We start from the raw sequence: 6,000 nt of genomic DNA, 5'->3' as shown, positions 1-6,000 counted from the left end.
CCTGTGTGCTGGCCTCTCCTGGGAGACGCCCCTGGGAGCTGCTGCCATCCCCCAGCTGGGCACACCCTCGGGTGCCACTGTCCTGGTCCCAGAGGGGCCGTGGGGTGTCTGCTGGGGGTGTGTCTGGGCTCCATCCTTTCCCTCTGGAGCTGCCCTGCCCTGCTGCCCAGCCTGGTGCACTCTGAGCAGGGTGGGCTGGTCCTCCAGGGAGACACAGTGCCCTGGAGCACGGGTTGAGTGTGTGGGCAAGGGCTGCAGCGGGCACTGTGATAACAGCCTGGGGATAAGAGGAGAAAGCCGTCCCCCAGTGCTGCCTGCCCCTCTCTGCTCTGTGGGGAGCGGTGCCTCCTCACCCCAGCCTCTTATTTTCAGGCTGTCACCTCCTTGCTCCTCTCATGGGTGGCTTTTATCAACAGCCAGTGCCTCAGAGCAGCTCCAGTGCCAGGCAGGAGCTCCATGTGCCTGGCACGGCTGTGGGAGACCCTGCCCAGAGGGTGCCCAGCCCTGCTCGCTGCCATCCTCTTCCTCATGGTGTGGGCAGCAGGGACAAAGACTGATCCCGGTGTCCGCCCTCGCTGCCAGCCCCAGAGCCTGGGCACAGCACCAGCCTGGGCACCCTCCCCATGCCCTGGCTGCTGCCCCAACCCCTCCCCAGCTCTGATCCAAATCCCCTGGGGCTCCCAGAGCCCATCCCTGCACTCCAGCTCCTCCCAGCCCTTGCTGTCCTGCAGCACCCTCAGGACCCCCTGATGCTCCCCATTCTCTCCTCCCGTGGATTTTGGCAGCCAGAGTGCCCTCCCTGCCCAGCAGCCCCTCCCTGGCACGGCTTTGCCCGGTGCCAGCTCTCGGTGGCCGCGGTGCCGCAATTAGCCAGGTACAGCAGGAGCGCACTTGCAGCCTGACAGCTCTTCGGGAGCCGAATGGGAGCCAATTAATCTAATTAAAGCAGCTCGTTATCCCCGCACAGTGCACGAAGATGCACGGGCAGCCCTGTCCTCGCCGTGCCCCTGCCCAGGAGCCACTCAGGTGGGTGCCCACGGGCGGGCACAGGCAGGACTCGCTCCATCCGTAGCTCTGAGGTACCCAGGGCACTGCCCAGGGGCAAAAAGGGACACAAAATATTGTGGGGTGCCTCGGACAGCCAGAGGTGCCAAGACGTGGCTGGGTGCCGGTGGCACCTCCAGGGCGGGATGCGGCGGGGTGTGAGCGCCCATCCGCGGGGATGCGGTGCCAGCCGGGGCCGGCACGGAGCCTGGCACGGAGCCTGGCACGGAGCCTGGCACGGAGCCCGTCCCGGCGGGGCGGAGCGGGTCCTGCCGGGCACAGCAGCTCCCGGCACGGTAATTACAGCAGGGCCGAGGAGGAGGAGGGCTGTCGGCACAGGTGTCTGCCAGCAGGGCGCTGGCACTCACACCGCCTAATTAGACACCCTGCCAGCCCTTAATGAGAACAAATGAGAGGCCAGGCAGAGCGGGGCCGGGCCGTGGCTCCAGACCCCGTCCCACGTGCTGGCCCTGGCACGGTGCCCTCGGGGATCTGGTGGCCGCTGCCACCATCGGGGCACAGGGGCTGCTCACAGCAGCTCAGCCCCCCGTGCCAGGCAGCTCTGGCAGCAGGGCAGGGTTTGCCAGCCCCAGCAGGACCCCCTGTGCTCTGCAGGGCACTGAGCACCACCCCAAGTGCAGCTCTGTCCCCAGCCCCATCTCTTGCCCCTTTCCAGGTCCTGTTGGGAGCTGATGCTCCTCGTACAGCAAGGTCCTGCCCTGCCTGGCCCTCTGCCCCTCAACCCATCCCATTGCAGGGGGGACCTGGGTGCCAGCTGCATCTGCTGAGCCTCCACTTCTCCCCGGAGCAGCTGGAGAGCTGCCAGTGCCCCTTGGGCATCCCAGGGCACAGGCATTGCCCCCTCTGTGCCTCACCCTGGCACACCCCACAGCTGCACCACGGGATCCTGCTCTCCTCAGATCCCTGGGTGTCCCTCCAAGTGTCCCTGTAACCCAAAGGACATCAGAGCCCTGGCTGAGCACACAGTGCTGGGCAGGAGCACAGCCCTGAGCCCCTGGGCACCCGCAGGCTCCTTGTGCCCAGAGAACGGGCAGGGAAGGCCAGGGTGCCAGGACCATGGGCAGGGAGGGACAGGGTGCCAGGACCATGGGCAGGGAGGGACAGGGTGCCAGGACAATGGGCAGGGAGGGACAGGGTGCCAGGACAAGCTGGGAGCACCAGGTGTGCCCCAAAATCCTCAGTGAGGCCGTAGGGAAGACCACGGGACACGTGTGACCCCTTGGAGGCTGCAGCAGGGCTGATCCAGCTGGAATCATGGTGCAGAAGGACAGGAGGAGGGATGGGGATGGTGCTGCTGGGGGAAGGCACCGGAGCCATCCCATCCCTGACACCCGACTCCCCCTGCACATCCATGCCCAGAAATGCTCCAGGCCAGGCTGGAAGGGCCTGCAGCAACCTGGGACAGTGCAATGTGCCCCAGCCCTTGGCAGGGGGAGCAATGAGATGGACTTTGAGGGCCCTTCCTGCCTCTGGTTCCAGGATTCCATGACCTGCACCCCAGTGGGCACCAGGGCACCACAACTGAGCTGTGCCTGGGCTGGGAGGCAGAGAAGGGAACCCAGGAATGGAGCCCAGGGAAGGGAACCCAGGGAAGGGAACCAGGGAAGGAGCCCAGGGAAGGGAACCAGGGAAGGGAGGCAGGGAAGGGAAACCAGGGAAGGGAACCAGGGAAGGGAACTCAGGGAAGGGAACCCAGGGAAGGAGCCCAGGGAAGGGAACCAGGGAAGGGAACCCAGGGAAGGGAACCCAGGGAAGGAGCCCAGGGAAGGGATCCCAGGGAAGGGATCCCAGGGAAGGAGCCCAGGGAAGGAGCTCAGGGAAGGGAACCAGGGAAGGAGCCCAGGAATGGAGCCCAGGGAAGGGGTTGAGGGAAGGAGCTCAGGGAAGGAGCCCAGGAATGGAGCCCAGGGAAGGGGTTCAGGGAAGGAGCTCAGGGAAGGAGCCCAGCAAGGTGGGGGGCTGCAGGCCCAACGCAGCCGCCAGGCTCTGCTGCAGCCCTATAAATAAACACACCCACACAGCACGACACAGGCAGGGTGCTGAGGGAGGGGGGGCTGCTGCCATCCAGCACGGGGATAACGGGACCAGAGCATGCCCAGGGAGATGCTGTGCGGGTACCAGGCACCTGGCAAAGCAGCCAGGAGGAGGAGGAGGAGGAGGAAGGCAGCTCCCTGAGCAGCTGGCAGGGCACAGGCAGAGCTGAGGTGGCCCCAGAGGCACCCAGCAGAGTGTCTGAGGGGACAAAACGGCATCAGGGGACATGAACCACCCTGCTTGTCACTGAGTACACACACACACATGTGCTCTCCATCGCTCCATCCCTGAGTGCCAGCTCCCTGTAGCGCTGAATTCACCCCACACCCCCTGTCCTGGCATGGCCCCCCAAGCACAAGGACCTGTGGTGCCCCCACACGTGTCCCCATCCCTCGTGCCACCTCTGCCCGAGCACCTCTCCTCTCCATCCTCATGGAAAATCACCTCCCCCTGCCCGGGGTGCTGTCCCCATCCCCAGGGTGCTGCCCCCATCCCCAGGGTGCTGCCCCCATCCCCAGGGTTCTCTCCCCATCCCCAGAGTTCTCTCCCCATCCCCAGGGTTCTGTCCCTATCCCCAGGGTGCTCTCTCCATCCCCAGGGTGCTCTCTCCATCCCCAGGGTGCTCTCCCCATCCCCAGGGTTCTGTCCCCATCCCCAGGGTGCTCTCTCCATCCCCAGGGTGCTCTCTCCATCCCCAGGGTTCTGTCCCCATCCCCAGGGTGCTCTCCCCATCCCCAGGGTTCTGTCCCCATCCTGAGGGTGCTCTCTCCATCCCCAGGGTTCTGTCCCCATCCCCAGGGTGCTGTCTCCATCCCCAGCAGGATCTGGACGCAGAGCAAGGGGCTCTGCCATGGATTTTCAGGCCTTTGGGGTGAGACAGGCCAGCAGCGGTGCCAGCTCCATGCCAACACAGCCCTGCCTCTCCCCCAGCCCTGTGCCATGGCTGTGCCGGGCACGGGCAGCAGGGGGAAGGGCTGGGGGCTGCAGGGGGCTGGAGGCAGCCGCGGCTGCTCCCGGGTGGGTCCCGCCCAGCCCTGGCTGCAGAGCCGGGAGCCGGCAGTGCCAGCAGGGCAGGGCCGAGGGGCAGGCGGGGGTGCCAGCCCTGCCGCGGGTGCCGGGCCCTGGCCTGCGGGGAGGATGGAGCCGATGATGCTCCCGGTCCGAGGCGGAAGGCAGAGCAGGGTTGCCATGGAGACCGGCGATGTCATTTGAAGGCGGCACGGAGGCGTTCGCACCCATCCCTGCCGCACCAAGCCGGCCGCGGCGGGCAGGGGGTGCCCCGCGTCCCCTCGCGTCCCGGGGGGGCCTGGCTGGTCCCCAGAGGTGCCACCTCACGGGACACCCGGCAGCGAGGGACACCTGGCAGGGCCGCCAGCCCAGGGCACGCCCCGGGGCCAGCCTCCCTCGGGGCCGGCTGCGAGCAACCGGTGGCACTGGGACAGAGCGGTGGCGCTGCCAGCCCGGCCTCAGCAGGGGATGGGGACAGCCCGCGGAGCAGAGGCCAGGACACGGCCACCTGCACTTCTCTGGAGGGCCCCGTGTGCTGGGGAAGGGCTGTGGGTGCTGACCCAGGGGCTGGGGTGAGGTTCAGGGTGAAAGCAGGAATACCTGGGATTTGGAGATTATTTAAGGTTTAGTTAAAATGAAATTTTATGTATCAGCAGCCCCCCCTTTTCCTGCCATGGGCGGGAGCAGCTCGGCCTCTCAGCACTGCAGGCAGCTCTGGAGCTCTGCTGGAATTCCCTGCACATTCCCAGAAATTATCCCGGGTGGGGCTCGATGGAGCAGCACTTCCAGCAGGGAACACCGGTCCCGAATAAAGAGGCGAACAGTGGATGCAAAATTCCCCCCACTCAGCCCAGGAGCGCTCTGGCTCGGGCATGCTCTGCTCCAGAGGGCAGCCCCGGGGCCAGCGCTCACTGCTCGGGGGTCTTTGCTGTCCCTCCCCGTGGCCGCTGTCCCCGGGCCCTCCGGGGGTGCCCCCTACACCGGCACCCCCGGCTGAGCAGCGCCGCGGCTGCGGCGCCGTCCCCAGGAAGGTGAAACCGGAGCTGCTGTGGTGAGAGCGACCCCGGCAGGATCCGGGCTCTGGTCAGGGTGTGCCCAGCAGGATCCAGGCTCAGGTCAGGGTGTGCCCAGCAGGATCCAGGCTCAGGTCAGTCCATGCCCAGCAGGATCCAGGCTCAGGTCAGGGTGTGCAGGGCAGGATCCGGGCTCAGGTCAGGGTGTGCCCAGCAGGATCTGGGCTCAGGTCAGTCCATGCACAGCAGGATCCAGGCTCAGGTCAGGGTGTGCAGGGCAGGATCCGGGCTCAGGTCAGGGTGTGCCCAGCAGGATCCGGGCTCAGGTCAGGGTGTGCAGGGCAGGATCCGGGCTCAGGTCAGTCCATGCCCAGCAGGATCCAGGCTCAGGTCAGAGTGTGCCCAGCAGGATCCAGGCTCAGGTCACGGTGTGCCCAGCAGGATCCAGGCTCAGGTCAGGGTGTGCAGGGCAGGATCCCAGGCTCAGGTCAGTCCTTGCCCAGCAGGATCCAGGCTTAGGTCAGGCCATGCCCAGCAGGATCCAGGCTCAGGTCAGTCCATGCCCAGCAGGATCCAGGCTCAGGTCAGGGTGTGCAGGGCAGGATCCAGGCTCAGGTCAGTCCTTGCCCAGCAGGATCCAGGCTCAGGTCAGGCCATGCCCAGCAGGATCCCGGCCCCAGGGCCACCCGCAGGCCAGGGGCTGCAGCCACAGCAGGGACACAGCACAGGAGGTGGCCTGAGCTGGGAGCAGCAACCAGAAATGGCTGAGCTGCAGGGAGGGGGCCGGGTGACACAGCCCGGGAGAGGTGCTGGCACTGTGGCAGTGCCAGGGCCATGCAGACGGATTGGGGACATGCCCCCACAGCCGATGCTGGCCCAG

The sequence above is a fragment of the Molothrus aeneus genome, chromosome 15, assembly GCF_037042795.1.
Source record: "Molothrus aeneus isolate 106 chromosome 15, BPBGC_Maene_1.0, whole genome shotgun sequence".
Classification (NCBI taxonomy): Eukaryota; Metazoa; Chordata; class Aves; order Passeriformes; family Icteridae; genus Molothrus; species Molothrus aeneus.
The sequence above is the reverse complement of the archived record's forward strand: the minus strand, read 5'-3'. Positions refer to the sequence as shown.